The 19,021-nt window shown below is 44.6% G+C and overlaps 1 protein-coding gene across 4 annotated transcripts in view; it reads right to left on the bottom strand.

The window, feature by feature from the left end:
- The window catches only part of Mtus2 (microtubule associated scaffold protein 2), a 388,646-nt gene that overhangs the window by 367,220 nt on the left and 2,405 nt on the right, over positions 1–19,021 (bottom strand). The window contains exon 1 of one of the 4 annotated variants that reach the window (XM_031338773.1): positions 13,252–13,962. The exons of 1 other annotated variant lie outside the window; for it this stretch is intronic. The gene's annotated coding sequence lies outside the window, so the exon portion shown is untranslated. Of the gene's footprint in view, positions 1–12,818; positions 13,176–13,251; positions 13,963–19,021 lie in introns of those variants that run through there. 2 more of the 4 variants (XM_031338772.1, XM_031338774.1) reach the window with 2 other exon arrangements.

The following is a 19,021-nucleotide window of genomic DNA, read 5'->3' as shown; positions in this document are numbered from 1 at the left end:
TGAATCACTCCTAGGAACTAGCTTAACAAGTGTTCCCTGGGGCTAACCTCCGCTAGCCCAGAAAAACAGCATGGTTGAGGAACTTACTTAGGCCCACCCAGTCTGTAACCAAAACAACAAACTGAAGAGGAACTATCTGCAACCTGGCTTCTAAGCCAAGGTCACCTTAGAGCTAGCTTTCTTTCAGATTGTAATCCCTGTTTAGTTCCTGCTAAATTAACATGTATTTACTTTGCTGCTGACTCATTGTGTTCCTAATGAAGGGCGATGTACCTGCACCTTGTTTTGATGTTTCTTGACCATTGTACCACCTGACTCTTTCAAACCCTTCTGTATCGACTATATAAACCTGACTCCATATTTGGAAAATACACTCAGACCTTATACCACTCGTGTCTAGTCTGTTTGTCAAAGCCGAATCCCGTGCACACCTGGCCAGAACCCCTCGTCCTGCGGAACAAGGGACCCTGTAAGAAATCCCAGTCCGTGGCAATTTTCGCTCTGTGTTCATGCATGAGCACCCTCCTGCCAAATAAACATATCGATCTCTTGAGTACCAGTCACCTGTTTTCTGTATTTTCTAAGTGTTAGGATAAAATATAAGATCAAAATGCAATGCCAAAATTGCCATTGGAACTCTATAGAGCAATGAAAGAGTTCAAGTTGGCAAGCTAAGGGAAACCAGTTATTTCCCTCATAACCAATCAGATTTCTCTTATATTTTTGGTTGTGAGCCTAGACTTTAATGGCTGAGCCATCTCTCCAGCCCCAGACTTCTCAAAGAGCATCAGAGGGTCATTAAGGGAGATGCAATGGAAAAGTGGTATTCAGAGGCACTCCGTCTGAGGGATCCCCATAGTGGCTGCACCTTAAAATAGAGACATTGTAACCTATGCTGACCACCACAAAGCTGAAAGTGTGTCATTGATAGCAATTGTTGAGGGAGAGCCTTAGTCATCAGAGAAAGGCATGTATTGTTATTAATGTTATTAATGGCCACACAGTTACTGAAAATTAAACAGTCCCAACCATTTGGAATTATAGAACCAATAGTAACGAGGAGACAGGAGGCAATGGTTTGGAAGGTAACTCAGGTGTTAAAGGGCTCACCACACAGAGCAAAATTGGACCTGAGTTTGATCCCTATCAACTTCATAAAAAGCTAGGTGTGGTGGTGATCCCTACACTGGGGAAATGGACAGGTGGAGCCTGGGGCTCACCAGCCAGGCAGCCTAGCTTAATTAGCACATGCTGGGTCTCAATAAGAGATCCTGTCTCGCTGGGCGGTGGTGGCGCACGCCTTTAATTCCAGCGCTTGGGAGGCAGAGGCAGGTGGATCTCTGAGTTCGAGGCCAGCCTGGTCTACTGAGTGAGTTCCAGGACAGCCAGGGCTACACAGAGAAACTCTGTCTCGAAAAACCAAAAGAGAGAGAGAGAGAGAGAGAGAGAGAGAGAGAGAGAGAGAGAGAGAGATCCTGTCTTTAGATCCAAGATGGGCAGCTTCTGAGGAATGACACACCAGGTTGATCTCTGGCATACATATAAGCTGACCAACAAAACACGTATGTAAGAGTTTGAACGAAGTTAAGGTATCCTAGCTGATCTGTGAAGATTACATATGCACCAGTGAAAGCCAGACTAAATAAGGGCATTCTGTGGAGGAGCATGGGCTGGCCAAGAAGCAACTGGTCAACCTCACACAGAGGAACACTGGGGCATAGGGAATGACCACTGTGGTCAGAGTAGGGTCTATAGACCATCGCTAACAACAGAACGTGGAGCTGGTGTAACACCCTGGGCCTCAGATAGAAAAAGGCTAAGAACATTGCACATTGGTAAACAATCAAAAACTGGTATCTATACACACAGAACATGGACATAATTCCTAAATACCAACCCTAAGGTTGACCCTGATGCACCAAGGATGTATATTCTTAATAGTGTTCTCTGAATGCACTAGAGTACAGCCACATTGAAGAAGAACTATGAATTTAGTGTATGGAGTCTGTCGGGAGATGGTCTCTATAGTCATGGGAGTCATAGATGGGACCACTGCTAGTTCCTTTAATCTTCATAATAACCCCTAGGATCTCTATACTCCTGTCCTGCAGAAGACTAAAGGGAAATAAGAAAAGTCAATGGCTTGTCTGCGTGTTGAAGCTAGAACACAAATTCCACTGCAGGGCTTTCCATAGCTTGCTAACAAGGAAGGGCATCCAAACTCCCTAGCAGGTGGCCTCCCGTAGCTCAGTCTCTAGCTCCAGATGCCCTCTTCTGGTGTGTCTGAAGACAGCAACAGTGTACTCATATACATTAAATAAATAAATAAATAAATAAATAAATAAATCTTTAAAAAAATTACAGGAAAACACAACCAAACAGGTGAAGGAATGGAACAAAACCATCCAGGATCTAAAAATAGAAATAGAAACAATAAAGCAAACATAAAAGGAGACAACCCTGGAGATAGAAAACCTAGGAAAGAGATCAGGACTCATAGATGCAAACATCACCAACAGAACACAAGAGATAGAAGAGAGAATCTCAGGTGTAGAAGATACCATAGAAAACATTGACACACCAGTCAAAGAAATTGCAAAATGCAAAAAGCTCCTAACCCAAAACATCCAGGAAGTCCAGGATACAATGAAAAGATCAAACCTAAGAAATAATAGGTATAGAAGAGAGTGAAGATTCCCAACTTAGAGGGTCAGTAAGTATCTTCAACAAAAATTATAGACGAAAACTTCCCTAACCTAAAGAAAGAGATGCCCATAAACATACAAGAGGCCTACAGAACTCCAAGTAGATTGGGCCAGAAAAGAAATTCCTCCTGTCACATAGCAGTCAAAACAACAAATGCACAAAACAAAGAAAGAATTTTAAAAGCAGTAAGGGAAAAAAGGCAAGTAACATATAAAGGCAGACCTATCAGAATTACACCAGAGACTATGAAGGCTAGAAGATCCTGGGCAGATGTCATACAGACCCTAAGAGAACACAAATGCCAGCCCAGGCTACTATACCCAGCAAAACTCTCAATTACCATAGATGGAGAAACTAAGATATTTGATGACGAAACCAAATTTACACAATATCTACACCCTAGAAAAAGCAAGAAAGTAATTTTCTTTCAATAAACACAAAAGAAGATAGCCACACAAATATAAAAATAGCATCAAAAATAACAGGAAGCAACAATCATTATTCCTTAATATCTCTTAACATCAATGGACTCAATTCCCCAGTAAAAAGACATAGACTAGTAGACTGGATATGTAAACAGGACCCAGTATTTTGCTACATACAGGAAATGCTTCTCAGTGTCAAAGACTGACCCGGCCTGCAGGTCAAGTTATTGGGGGAACGAGGAGGGTCACAACCTGTGAATAAAGAATGGGCGAGAGAGATGACAGGACTCAAGGAAGCATTGCTTGTCAAGAGCCGTTTACTTAGTGGAGCCGAGCATATTTAAAGCAAAAATCTTGAAGGGGAGGGGGAGAGGAAGGAGGGAGATGGAAGGTTACAAAATCTTCTGGGTTTGAGCTCCGGGGTGACAGGTGGGGAGGGGGTGGATGACAGGTGGAGAGGGGGTGAATTTCCGTGAATGTTCTTTTCCCAGGGCCAAGCCAGATCCTTGTGATTGTCAGGCAGGATGTTAATCTCAGGGTTCACATCCTTGTGATTGTCAGGCAGGATGTTAATCTCAGGGTTCTCAATTAGCTGGGGCAGGATGTTTATCTCAGGGCTCTCATGGTTCCCAACAAAAGACAGACACTACCTCAGAGTAAAGGGCTAAAAAACAATTTTCCAAGCAAATGGTCCCAAGAAACAAGCTGAAGTAGCCATTCTAATATTGAATAAAAGCAAAGAAGGACACTTCATATTCATCAAAGGAAAAATTTACCAAGAAGAACTTTCAATTCTGAACATCTATGCTCCAAATGCAAGGGCACCCACATTCATAAAAGAAACTCTACTAAAGCTCAAAGCATACATTGTACCTCACACAATAATAGTGGGAGACTTCAACACCCCACTCTCAGCAATGGACAGAGACAGTGAAACTAACAGAAGTTATGGACCAAATGGATTTAACAGATATCTATAGAATATTTCATCCTGAAAGAAAAGAATATAACTTCTTCGCAGCACCTCATGGTACCTTCTCCAAAACTGACCACATAATCGGTCACAAAACAGGCCTCAACAGATACAAATAATCCCATGTACTTCTATCAGATCGCCACAGAATAAGGCTAGTCTTCAGTAGCAACAAACACAACAGAAAACCTACATACACATGAAATCTGAACAACACTCTACTCAATGATATCTTGGTCAAGGAAGAAATAAAGAAATTAAAGACTTTTTAGAATTTAATGAAAATAAAGACACAACATACCCAAACTTATGGGACACAATGAAAACAGTGCTAAGAGGAAAACTCAGCTCTGAGTGCCTCCAAGAAGAAACTGGAGAGAGCATACACTAGCAGCTTAACAGCACACCTGAAAGCTCTAGAACAAAAAGAAGCAAATACACCCAAGAAGAGTAGACAGCAGAAAATAATCAAACTCGGGGCTGAAATCAACCAAATAGAAACAAAAAGACCTATACAAAGAATCAACCAAACCAGAAGCTGGTTCTTTGAGAAAATCAACAAGATAAATAAACCCTTAGTCAGACTAACCAGAGGGCACAAAGAGAGTATCCAATTAACAAAATCAGAAATGAAAAGGGAGATATAAAACAGAAACTGAGGATATTAAAAAAATCATCAGCTCCTACTACAAAAGCCTATATTCAACAAAACTGGAAAATCTGGTTGAAATGGACAATTTTTCTAGACAGATACCAAATACCAAAGTTAAATCAGGATCAGATAAACCATCTAAACAGTCCCATAACCTCTAAAGAAATAGAAGCAGTCATTAAAAGTCTCCCAACCAAAAAAAGCCCAGGACCAGATGGGTTTAGTATAGAATTCTATCAGACCTTCAAAGAAGACCTAATACCAATACTCTTCAAACTATTCCACAAAATAGAAACAGAAGGAACACTACCCAATTCATTCCATGAAGCCACAGTTACACTGAGTATTTATTCTCCCTTAGAGATGGAATGGTTTCTGTCTAATCAGGAGCTTTTCACAATTTCCTTTCACAGAGGACTTCATAAGAGATTTTTTTTCGGGCTGGAGAGATGGCTCAGCAGTTAAGAGCAGTGACTGAGTTCAAATCCCAGCAATCACATGGTGGTTCACAACCATTCATAAAGAGATCTGATGCCCTCTTCTGGTGCATCTGAAGACAGCTACAGTGTACTTAGATATAATCATAAATACATAATAATTTTAAAAAAGATTTTTTCTACTTCTATCATGTATAATGTTCCAAATAGATTTTAAAAACTGGTTGAGTGCATATTACTTTTAGCTTCAGAAGATACCATGTATATTTAAGAGGCATTTACCTATTATAAATTATTTTGATGACTTAAAAATTGTCAATACTGAGTTGTATATTTTAAAAAATTAACTAAAAGCCTGAAGACTACATAAAAGTCACCGATATAATAGCCATTCACACCGACACGGCTACTAGGTCCCTGAAATGCAGCTAGTCAGTAGTACTAAGATTCATTAGTAGTATAAAATGCAGGATTCTGAACTGGATGTGGTGGCGTACACCTTTAGTACCTGCACTCAGAAGGCTGAGACAAGCAGATCTCTGAGTTCCAGGCCAGCCTGGTTTGCAGGGCAAGACCCAGGACAGCCAGGGCTATGCAGAGAAACCCTGTCTTGAAAACACAAACAATAAAATAAAATACAAAGCCAGGCGGTGGTGGCGCACGCCTTTAATCCCAGCACTTGGGAGGCAGAGGCAGGCAGATTTCTGTGTTCGAGGCCAGCCTGGTCTACAGAGTGAGTTCCAGGATAGCCAGGGATACACAGAGAAACCCTGTCTCGAAACCCCCCCCAAAAAAATAAATAAATAAAAATTAAAAAAAAATAAAATAAAATACAGGATTTGGGGGTTGTGAGATGGCTCAGCAGGTAGAAATGAGTTCTATCTCTGGAACCCAACTGACTCTACAAATTGTCTCCTGGCCTCTAGATGTGTGGCTGAGAAAATTTACATGAGAAAATTACCATATTACAGATAGACTAGATTAAATGAACTGCAGTGTCACTAACTCTATTTGGCTTTATTTTCAATGTAGTTGAAGCATTACTCACAGTATTGGATTGAATTAGGATTACCACACAGGTACAGCCATTCTCAGCTGTGTGTGTCTTATAAGTTTTTGGTTTTTTTTTTTTTTCTATTTTCACTTTTTTTGAGAATTTCATACATGAACTTATGCATTATATCATTTCTACCTCACTCTCCTCCTTCCAGCTCTCCCACGCCTCCCTCACACCTTCCCAAACCCCTTCTTTAATTATTATTGCTACACACACACACACACACACACACACACACACACACACAAACTAGAAGAAGTAAATGGAAAAAATAATTAATTAACCCTTTTATTCCAGGAATGTCCAACCTTTTAGTTTTGATTCACAAAGTGACCTGTAAAGTTTATGCTTTAGAACCACAACAATCAAGTAACAACAAATAAATAAGTCTCAGTGTTTTAAGTAAGTTTACAATATGGAGCCATATCCCATATCCACAGCCAGATGTGGTCACATGCAGCCAGCTACAAGTCATGGGTTGGACATGCTGTAAGCATCCACACTCTGATATTTTGTTATAGTAACAGAAAACTAGCACACTGAGTGATGGAATTTTTTTTGCAGCATAATTTTAATGATATATAATGTACACATTATAAGATCCACTATTTTGGGGTATATTGTTGGGGGAGGGGTTGTTTTGAGGAGAGGTCTTGTAACATCCCCTAAGATGATGGGCTCAAGTATTAAGCTCCAGAATGACACTATAATACTATATATAATAAAGGGTAGATTGATGGGGGGTGCGGGGGGATAGGGAGGTTCTGCTCTTCTGTTCTTAACTCCATGAACTAAAATACCAGCTAACGCACATGTACAGTTCACTGCAGCATCTTAAGTTCTCAGAATTACAATCCTCAAACCTAGCAGAAACTTTCCAGTATTAAGTTTGAGAATTGAAGACATCATTGTATTAAAATAACTTCATAGGAGCTGGAGATATGGCTCAGTGGTAAAGAGCACTGTCTGCTCTTCCAGAGGACCTGAGTTCAATTCCAGGCACCCACATAGCAGCTCACAGCCATCTATAACTCCAGTTCTAGGGGATATGACACCTTCTTCTGGCCTCCATGGGCACTGCATGCACAGTGCACAGCTATATGTGCAGGCAAAACACCCAAACACATAAGATAAAAATAAATATTTTTTTTAAAATAATTGCGAACTAAAAATGGTGTGTAGAGAGATTGTGCTAAGAAGGTATTTTGCATGAGTAATTTCAAACCATTCAGCGCAGACAATTAATTAATTCTGATAGTTTGAGATTACTTCTCCAGTCATTTCGCAGAGACCATGTTCATATTGTGTTTGGGATTAGTACTTTACAGCAGCCATCTGGCAAAGTGTGGGGACTTAGGTTTCCTAGCGTTTGCCTCCGTTGTCATTTCCTATAACCCGTGGCTCTATGCTCCGTGCTCTCTCCCCAGTGCTTCTAGAAAGCACGGGAAATCACTGTATCCATCTCAATCTGCTTCTGCACAGATGTACTATAGTTAATATGCCTCTTCTGTCTGCAGGAGGCTCAGACTTCCCAGCACCAATACCAACCTGTCATGGGCACAGGGCTGGCCTTAACCACACCCATTGCTCACTTCCTACACTCGATCTAGAAACTGAATCTGCTCCATAGAGGGCACAGGGAGAACACAGAGAAGTACTGAAGTGTCATCAAGCTGCCCTGATCAGGACAAGGGCCATTCATTATCCTAAAAGAAAATAACCGTTCTTGTGAAACACAAAGCAAGCAGTGCATCAGCAGATTGAGCCAATTAGCTCCTCTCCTTCCAACTAGTTCATAACCTGGTAACAAGTCAGAAAATAAAAACAAGAGACCCAGACACTTATTCATTTCATCATTTGTTTTCTATTTTCTTAGCAGAAGGTAAGAATGTTGACTGAGAAAACCACCCCAAGAAGGCTCGAGTAGCTAAGAGCATATCAAGTGCCTGGGAATGTGATTTCCCCCCCTCCCATCACCCCCGAGTCAGAGTCTCTCTATGTAGTCCTGGCTGTCCTGAAATTTGCTATATGGACCAGGCTGGCCTCAAACTCACAGAGATCCACCTGCCTCTATCTCTGGAGTGCTGGGGTTAAAGGTCAGTACCCAGCTGGGGTCTTAAATCTTAAATCTATTTTGCAATCCATTTGGATTTTACATCACACATACAGATCGATCTGTTGTAATGGCCCATTCACGACAGATGAAAGTCTGTCAGATGAAAGTTGTGCCAAAAAGCCAGGAATGTCCTTAAATCTTGCATCTCCCAAGTTTGCAAAGCAACACAAGATGCAGCAACAGACTCAGCAGCCGCCCATAACTGTCACCTGCACATGCTCATCAAAGCTGCTATGATGTGGACCAAAGAACCTCCACACAGGAGACACATCCTTGGGCTCCAGGGGGTTAAACGTGGTTACAAGCCACAGTCTTTTACAAATAAGCACTTAGCCTAGACTTTGGCCTACACCCCAAGCTCAGCCTCTGTGCCCAAAAAGGCAGGTAAAAACATCAGCCAGTTCCTAGCTCCCATTCTCCCAGGGGCTTTTCTATCTTCCAGGGTAAAGGATCTATGGAAGTTTGGGTTCAGATGCACACATACCCACAGCCATTATGTCCGAGCCATTGGATGCAAGGTCTGGGTGTCCAGGATCTTCATTGCCACACTAAACACCACATAGCCAGGTTACCTTCAGGTGGGCTTTTCTCTGGCTCATTTTCTTTAGCTATTGAAATATTCCTCAAGGATGAATTTTGTGGTTCTCCACCACAGCTCCAATACATTCCTAAGGTGAGGGGCAAAAGTCCAAGTGGCCATGGAACTTGCCTGCTGGCCTCTTTCCTAAAACAGACCAGGATGATGCCCAGTGAGGACATATAACTAGGGTTCTGATGCCCTGAGAAACCTTGGTTACACCTGTCTCTCTGACATCAACTGATAAGCCCTGCAAGGACATGCCAGCACCCCCCAGAGCAAGCTGCTGGTTGATCATTATGATATCAGCATGAAAATTTTCACTGCTGCCCCTAGCCCTGACTTCCAGGTGCCAGCTGCCCTCTGTGCTCAGAGACCCCCATGGGCTCCTCCCTTGCCAAGAACCCTTGAGTGTCAGCTCTATATCTCTGAGTTCAAGGCCAGCCTGGTCTACATAGAGCATTCTAGGACAGCCAAGGCTACACAGTGAAACCCTGTCTCAAAGAAAAGGAGGAAGAGGAGGAGGAAAGAAGGATGGGGAGGTACAGGAGGAGGAGGAAGAGAGGGAGGAAAGGGAGGAAGAAAGAAGAAAGAAGGAGAAGGAATGAGGAGGAGAACTACTACCACCACTACTACTATTACTACTACTACTACTACTACTACTACCACTTGAACTTAACTCCTGTCCTCCTGCTGCTGCTGCTGCTGCTGCTTGAACTTAACTCCTGTCCATGAGTGTGGAGTCAGAGTCATGAGAGAAGAAATATACGAAATTTAAGAAATAAGGCAATATTCAATGTCTGTGATTAGGGGGTTCTGTCTGCAGTCTAGCATCACCATGGTTAGGTCTTATCCTTCTGCAGAGACTGGAGGCAGAGCTTTGTCCTTCCTAGTGAGCATATTTCAAAAGGTCTCTGAGAAAAAGCATCCCTGGGTGGTAGAGACATGTTTGCATCACAAAGTGATGGAGTGATGATTTACAATGTTAAGGTTTTGTTTCACTTTTTAAATAAATAATGTAACAAAAAGGAACTCAAGCTAAAGTCTTTCCTGGTCATTCCATGCCCACTACAAGCCATGTTAGAGAGCCTTCAAGTCTCATAGCTAGAGCATGGAAGAAAAAAATCATTCAGCTGAAAGTGCAGATCTTCTAGGCCAATGTCAAACTCCAGTTGAGGAAAGGGCTCATAGGGAGCCTGTGTGTTTGGTGAAGGACGGTGTCTTTATAAATGGATGGGTGATGCTGACGGAGGATGGATGGATAATGAATTGTGGATGCTGGAGGACACCTGATAATAAATATCAGGTGACTGGTGATGGATGATGATAGATGAGTATCATGTGCTATGGTGGGAAGAATCAAAAAAGGGGAAGTCTGAAGACATTCCAGTTCCAATAGAAAGCAGAAATCAAGTCAGCAAAAGGAGACCCTCCTCAGCAAAGAGTTACAAAGTTATTACAAAGAGTAACAACTCCCCTCTCAAGCCGGGTTTAAAGGCTCTTACCCACTGATAAGACTGCTAATCAGACAGTCTCTCTACCTCATCTGGTCCTTCCCAACATACTTTGTTTCTTGTGGGTTATTTCCCAAGGCTAGGTTTATTTGTTCACTATTTGAAATTCCTACTTGAGAAAGATGCTAAAGAGTTTGTTCAGGAAGGCCCCCAACAGAGCCGGTGCTCTCTGTTACCACTAACATTTTTTAATGAATATCTCATAGTTGTTTTGTTTTGTTTTCTTCCTTATCTCTTGGCAGGCTGCCTGAGATGCGATGAGCTGCAGCCTACTTTCCACACATACCCTTTCCTGGTGCTGGTTTTTTTTTGTTTTTTTTTTTTTTTTGGTTTTTTGGGTTTTTGGGGTCTTTTTGTTTTGGGGGGGTTGGGGGGGTTGGGGGGTTTAGGGGTTTTTTGTTTGTTTGTTTTTGTTTTTTGGTGTTTGTTTGTTTTTCTTTTCTCCAGATCACACTCAGATCCAAAAAGAAGTCCTGAGAAATGACAAAACATAGGACTGGTCTTCAGGAACCTGTAGATCCATGAGGTTTGGGGGGAGCGGGGAAAGGACTGGGAGGATAGCTCAACAGGTAACATCATGGCTGCTGTTCTAGAGGAGCTGAAATCAATTCCCAGCACTCACGAGGTAGTTCACAGCAACCTGAATCTCCGGTTCTAGGAGATCTGATGCCCTCCTCTGGCCACCATGGGTACTGCATGCATATGGAACACAGACATGCAGGCAAACACACACATAAAATATTTTTTTAAAAAAAAGAAAAGGCTTGGCTGGAGAGATGGCTCCATGGTTAAGAACACTGACTGTTCTTCTAGAGGTTCTGAGCTCAATTCCCAGCAACCACATGGTGACTTACAACCATCCATAATGCCCTCTTCTGATGGGTCTGAAGACAGCTACAGTGTATTCATAAACATAAAAAATAATAATAATAAAACAAAAGAAAAGAAAAGGCTATTTTATAAGGTAACATTTAAACATAACAGAAAATGGAACAGATGCAAGATTCATAGAAACTTGGATTTATATAATTGGGGGCTGAGACGGTGGCAAGGGAATCCTCCCCATTTAAAAGGAAATCCAAAACTACAAAACCATATAAATAAATACATGGCCAGTGCTCCTCCCAGAGCCTCTCTGGGTAAGTCCGGGTGAGGGACCAGAAGCTCAAGAGTCCCAGCCCCTGTGTCTCAGGCAGCATGTAAAGGGCTGCAGTAGTTTCCAGACAGCACTGAGATCTCTAGAAAATTGCTAAACATAACAGTTATCTATTCCAGCCATCCTCCTGACACAGTTCTTATCTCCCGTTCACAAACGACCATCCCTGCTGCTCCCTCTAATTTGACAGCAGCAATTCATTATAAAGCTGTGCGCACTCGTGTGTGTGTGTGTGTGTGTGTGTGTGTGTGTGTGTGTGTGTGTTGTGTGCATCCACATGAGCCTAGGTTTTTATACATCCTCCCCCACGATTTCAGCTCTGACAGCCTAGTTCCATGTCAATTATGTAATAGCCAAAGCAGGGAGTTTAACCGAGTACCAAAAGCACCGTAGTGGCTCTTACATAAGCTCCCATAAAGCCTCAGTAAGCCCGCCCCAAGGTGTGGAGATGTGGACTTACAAAAGATGCCAGCTTCCCCTCTGTCCTTAAAAATACCGAAGAGGCTTTTGTGCACCTGACTGACGAGTTTGCACTCCTATACAGTATATGAAAACATCCATTCAGTGAGAAAAACAATCCTTGGTGAAACTTGATTTTTTTTTTTTTTTGAAATCATGTAAACAAAAAGAAGATGCTCCCTCTCCCCAAGACTCCTGAACTTTCAGGGTTTCCTCTTCACAATGCACTGTACCCCACTAGGACTCCCATGGGTTCCCTCTATGATACTAAGGGTCCCTGGAGCACACAGCTTTTCTTTGCAAGAAAACCAAATCACTTAGATGAAAAGAGACCAGGGCTAAAATCTATTAGCTTCTCTCCAGTCCAACACAAGTTTCTCTCCCTATATGCCACGCGCCTGGCTGGGGTACCTCGAACCCACAGAGCCCCACCTTATGCTGCATGGGGACTAAGCGAAGCATGAAATGATGCCCACCAACAATCTCAGCTCTGACGACACATGTCAAGCACCAGAAAGCCATACACATAACAAACGCCATCACCAGAAACTAGTAAGAACAGGATGCGTAGCTGATGCTTTCCACTTTCATCTTTGTACCTGAAAATGTACGTGCAAGCAGAGATCTTTAATAACTGTCAACTCACAAATAGTCATGTCCACGTGACAGCAAAATAAATTTACCTAACAGTTTAAAAGCCAAAACGGCTATGGGAGAGGGATCTATTTCTTTAAATCACTTCCTACCTATTTCTTGTCAGAGACGTCCCACTGGTTTTCATAACAGACTTCATAAAAACCTGGTTTGTGTCTTAACTCTTGAGATTCTACCATATGGATTTTTCTTTTGAAAGGACCTCGCGTCGCCTTTAAATGATATCAAAGCCATCGCATGCTTCTCCTGAAGGAAAGTTTTGAGCTAAGACAGAAATTATGGCTCTGACTTCCTGCGCTCTTACGTTCTCTGGTAACCGCTCCTAACTTTACCAACCAGCAAATATTCCTGTGAAGCACTTACATAACAAAGAGTGCAGGCGCCTCTGGCACGCCGCCAAGCGTACTTCTCTGGGTGTTTGTATTTAAAATAGAACGGTAGTAACATCACTTGCAAGCCTGTAGTTCCTTTCCCTGCACAGACTCAGAATGAAGGGGGTTGAAAAATGGATGGAGCAAGCCTTACCATTCTAAGGCTCCAAGGAAATAACACATCGGTGCTAAATTAAGACGAAGACGCGGACCGAATTATCCCGAGCTGGGGGTGGAGAGGGGTGGGAGCTCGCTTAGGCTAACCCGCTGTCGCCTCTAAAACACCGTGCTCAACCTGACATCCCCGGAAGGTGCGAGTGGGCTGCAGCCTCTCTCCGGCGGAGCAGAAGATGTGGGCAGCCGGGAGCGGGCTCTCTGATGCTAGAGAAGCCAGCAAAAGGCACCGCCTCCGCCCCGCTCTGCACCTGTCTCCAGCCGGATCGGGAAGCGCGGACAGCAGTCGCTCACCTGGGTCTGGAGGAGCCAAGAAGGATGTGCAGAGAGCCCAGGTCAGCCTCCGAGAGCATCCCGGGCCGGGCTACCTCCGCACGCAGCTCCTTCGCAGCTGGAGTTTGCAACGCGCCCACGCGTCCAGACTCCCGACCCACCCGGGTCTTCTGCAACTTGACAGAGCGCGGGCAGAGGTGGCGCAGGTGGCGAGCTTGGGGCACCGGGGTACCTGGGGCCGTGGCCGCAGCCAGCCCTCCGCCCGCGCACTTCACCGCTGGGCACCGCCCAGGCCGCCCGGCTCCGATCACAGGAATGGCCCGGGCTGAGGACGCCTCGCCGGACAAAGACGCCACTCCCGCCCACCCTCCAGTGAGGTGCCGTCCGCGGTGACAGAAGCCGGGCTGCAGCGGCCCAAGGCGCGCACCCCCTCCCGGCCGCCCGGAGATGCTCGAGAGCCCCGGCGCCTCCTCTCGGCCGGAGCACCGTGGGGGAGCCGAGCGCCCTCTGGCGGCCGGATACGACCCTGCAGCTCACGGGACCACAGTGGTCCGGAGCATCCAGCCTCAGACCCAAGAGAAAGAAGAAAAGCCTGAGGTGACCGACCTAAAGCCGGGACTCCCACGAGTGGGATGTGCTGTGGTCCAATCGGAAGAGAGAGCCTCTTTTAATTACGTGCAGCAGGGAGAATTGAGGTCCAGCGGGAGAACTCGGGAGGGATGTAGGGGGAGCTGATGGACAGGAGACTAAAGTGGTCTCTGAAAGGGTTTTGTGTGTGAGACTGTGTGAGGATTTGGCGGGGGTGGGGGCGGGAATTGGGGTGTCTTTTTGTTTGAGGCAAGATCTCCCTTGGGACTCACAGATACCCTCCTGCCTCTGCCTCCGAATCTAGGGGTGATGTGTAGCCGGCTACCCACTTGAAAGGCTCTTGTCTCAACGCAAGCTTGTCTGCTTCGAAATTCACAGCTTTCCTCAGAAGTAGACACGAACGCAGGACTTCTCAGTGGCCCTCCCAGGTCGCCTGAAAGCAGCGCACCTGGGAAGCCTAAAGACAGCGGGAGGGCTTTTGCAGCCTCTGGTACACAAGGTCTGGGACAGACTGACAAGAGAAAGACGAGATGCTGGCAGGGCGAGCTTGCTGATTCTTGCTTGCCCGCTTTCTCTTGGGGGTCGGGAGTGTGGGAAAGTGGGCTCCCTCCCCCACCCCAGCCCTGCTGTGCTGAGCAACATTTTATAACAGCTGAATTTTTGTACTAACTGGACTATATAGTGAAGGAAAATCATGAAAGAGCACTTTTTCACACGGCTGTCTTTTTACATTATTCTATGTGGCCTCCCATTTCTTCTGGAAGAATCTAGGGCACATTTTATCGCTTTTCCTGTCACCTCCGGGTGTTAACAAGCGGTCTGACTGGCTGTTATTACAAAGTCCGATCCAATCTAAATCAAACTTTAAGCTCATTTAATTTAAGCCTTCGCCCCTCCCTTCCCCTAACTCACAAACCTAGAAAGACAAGCCTCCTTTGCGCCCTTCCTTCACTTTCCTATTTAGGTGTTCCGTGAAGCCTGGTGCCTCCCAGGTGAAAGGAAGGAGGTCCTGACGCTACAGCCCATTCCTCGGGCCACTCCCACTCCTCCAGGGACCCCCTCCCTCCGCCCCTCAGGCAGACCAGACCACCTTTCACCGGGTCAGCTCGCGGTGTTCATAAAACTCTCTACAGAAGCTCTGGTTAGCTTCTTCCTTGAGCCTCACACACCAGACTGACAGGCACCAGCTTCTTCGACGCCTTTCTTCTCAGGCTTCTTCCCAGCACAGAGTGAGTGAGCCCTTCCTCCTCGCCCTGCGGGTACCTGCGGATCTCATTGCTGAGCCAACAGAATGTCCTCCTAGCAAGGATCACGGAAAGGACCAATACCTCTAGGCCAGTGTGTACCTTCCTGTCGCCACGGCAGCCCAAGGCAAGGCACTGAGATCATGGGAGCAGAAACAGCTAACGGCATACAACTGTGACTCCCAGGTGAAAGGAATGAGGTCCTGACGCTACAGCCCGTTCTGAGCCCTGGGATCTGCCAGGAAAACAAAGAGGATGCCAACATCTTGCTGGCTCTTCCTTACCCCTCTGATTGTGTCAGGGTCCCTAGCCCCATAGCATGATGCTATTCATACGCTCAAGGGAAGTCCTCCCCCTCAGAGAACCATCTCTGGAGATGTCCTCATAGACTTCCAGGATGTATGTCACCAATCTCCTGGGTGATTCTAAATTTTCAAGTTGACAATAAAGATTAATGGTTACAAATGGTAAGTCAGAAAGGTCAGGGCATATAAAATCCAGATATGGGGCTGGAGAGATGGCTCAGAGGTTATAGAGCACTGACTATTCCTCCAGGGGTCCTGAGTTCAAATCCCAGCAACCACATGATGGTTCACAACCACCTGTAATGGGATCCGAGGCCCTCTTCTGTTGTGTCTGAAGACGGTGACAGTGTACTCACATATGAAATAAATAAAGAAATAAAAATTTAAAAATCCAGATACAACAGTCATAGTCCTACTGTGATGTTTCATTTTGATTGGACAGGCGGAAATAGAAAGTCAAGTTGGTTTCGTTGTCTGTTTGTTTGATTGATTGGTTGATTGATTGGTTGGTTGATTTGTTTACCCTAACTCTGCCCCTGCCTGGGTATCTTCTCAGAATTCCCAAGCTACAAGTCACCTAGTGTGCCCAGTAAGTAGGCCAAAGTAAGCACCATCTTAATACTTGTATGTTTTAATTTAATTTACATTTTAATCTGTTTTAGTGCTGTAATGAGGAACTGAAAATCAGAATCAAATGTTCTTTTGTAGGGGAGAAGGGACTAGAATAAGCAGGTGCCTCAAAGGAGGTCACTCACAATTCCCAAAGCAGAGAGAGCTTCCTGGGACCTTGGTACAGGTGGTTTATTTTGGAAGGTGATCCTAGGAAGCAGGTGGCATGAAATTAAAACAATAAGACAATGTAATGTGGTGGTTTGAATAAGAATGGCTTCCTGTGGGTGGTTTACATGGGAATGCCTCCCCCAGACTCGTGTTTGAATGATAGGCCCATACCAGCTAGCATTTATTCGTAGGTGTGGCCTTGTTGGAAGAAGTTTGTCACTGTGGAGACAGATTTTGAGGGCTTCTGTGCTCAAGTTCTGCCCAGTGTAGAACACAATCTACTTCTGCTGCCTGTGGATCAAGATGTAGAATTCACAGCTCCTTCTCCAGCACCATGTCTGCCTGAATGCCACCATGATGATAATGGATTAAACCTCTGAAACTGTATGCCAGCCCCAATTAAATGTTTTCCTTTATAAGAGTCGCCATGGATGGGCTGGAGAGATGGCTCAGCGGGTAAGAGCACTAACTGCTCTTCAGAAGGCCCTGAGTTCAAATCCCAGCAACCACATGGTGGCTCCCAACCACCTGTAATGAGATCTGACGCCCTCTTCTGGTGTGTCCAAAATCAGCTACAGTGTACTTACATGTAATAATAAATAAATCTTTAAAAAAAAAAAAAAAGAGTCGCCATGGTCATGGTGTCTCTTCACAGCAATGAGACCCTAAGACACCCCCATAGGTTCAAATATTTGAAGCTTGGTTCTCTGTTGGAAAGGGTTGGGAGGTAAAGCCCTGTCAAAGGTGATGTGTCATTGGGGTGGGCTTTGAGGCTCTGTCTGTCACCTATGGATCAGGATGTAGCTCTCATCTACTCCTCCAGCACTATGTCTGCCTTCGTGCCATGCAACCCACCCTGATGATAATGATGAATCCTTTGAAGCTATAATCAAGCTTGCCTTGGTCATGTTTCTTCACAGCAATAGAACAGTGACTTAGACAGACAGGAAAAGAAAATGTGCACTATCCAGAACCCGCTGACGGCCCAGGCTCACCCTCATATGATGTCATGAGGATACCTAAGAAGCTCAGAGAAGGCCTCTCAGAATGGTTATTTCAAAGTTACCAGGCTGAGCACTGACTTCTTGTTCCTACTCTCTATTGATAGGGATTGTCTTTGGGCCTTGAAGTCCCCAAATCTTCCAGGGCTTTAGAGAAACAGACAGCATCCTGGTGCTAGGAACAGTCAACTTGAGCCTAGCTCTCTAGGCACATTCATCATAGGTTGAAAGAGGGGAGAGAGACCAAGAAAATGTAGTACAGAAATACCACAGGAATGTGGGCAGCCAACAGCTAAGATTAAATGAATAAAGAAAATGTACTGTATTCACCCAACATAATATTATTCAGCTTTCAAGAAAGAATAATTCAGATAAATGTGGCAACTTGGGTGGGCCCTGGGAGCCTTAGACCAAAGGACATAGTCCAGTCATCAGAGATGGAAGATGGAAGCCAGGCATTGTGGCACACACCTTTAATCTCAACTCCTGGGAGGCAGAGGCATGCAGATCTCTGAGTTTGAGGCTTAGCCTGATCTACACAATGAGTTTCAGGACATCCAGGACTACACAGAGAAATGCTATCTTGAAAGGGGAAAAGGGAAGATGGGGTGCCTAGATTAGCCAACTATCTAAAGACAGAAAGGATCATGGTGGCAGGGGTAGGGTATGGTGGGAAGAACTGAGAGTTAATGGTTCAGGTGGGGCTGGAGAGATGATGGCTCAGCGGTTAAGAGCACTGATTGCTCTTCCAGAGGTCCTGAGTTCAAATCCCAACAACCACATGGTGGCTCACAATCATCTGTAATGGGACCTGATGCCCTCTTCTGGTGTGTCTGAGACAGCAACAGTGTACTCATATATATTAAAATGAATAAATAAAATCTAAGAAAAAAGTTCTAAAAAAAAGAATCTAACGTTTCATGTGAGTACATAGTCTTAACTCCTCAGATGAAAAGGATTCCATAGATAAACAAAGGGATGGGTGGTCTATTTGTACTCATGCAATTGTTCTTAACCCTGCTGAAACAAACCACATATATATACTATATATCATATATATAACAGTGGATATAAAATGTATTTTATGTTGTATGTGAATTCTAAGTTGTATAGTAACCCTTCATATGGTGGTGAGTGTACATGGTATATTTGTAGCTTGTACAGGTGCTCATTTGTGTGCACGTGAGTGGGGGCTCACACATGCCACACAGGGCATGTACAGACAATACAGGGGTCTTGGGTGAGGAGTGGTGATCAAAAACTACAGTTGGGGGGCTGGCGAGATGGCTCAGCGGGTAAGAGCACTGACTGCTCTTCTGAAGGTCCTGAGTTCGGATTCCAGCAACCACATGGTGGCTCACAACCATCTGTGATGAGATCTGATGCCCTCTTCTGGTGCATATGAAGACAGCTACAGTGTATTAAGCCAGAGCGCGGGGGCCAGAGCGCGGGGCCAGATTGAGCGGGGGCGGAGTGAGCAGAGGTCCTGAATTCAATTCCCAGCAGCCACATGATGGCTCACGGCCATCTGTACAGCTATAGTGTACTCATACACATAA

Source organism: Mastomys coucha, unplaced genomic scaffold (genome assembly GCF_008632895.1).
Source record: "Mastomys coucha isolate ucsf_1 unplaced genomic scaffold, UCSF_Mcou_1 pScaffold22, whole genome shotgun sequence".
NCBI classification, from domain to species: Eukaryota; Metazoa; Chordata; class Mammalia; order Rodentia; family Muridae; genus Mastomys; species Mastomys coucha.
This window is presented reverse-complemented; position numbering and strand designations above follow the sequence as displayed.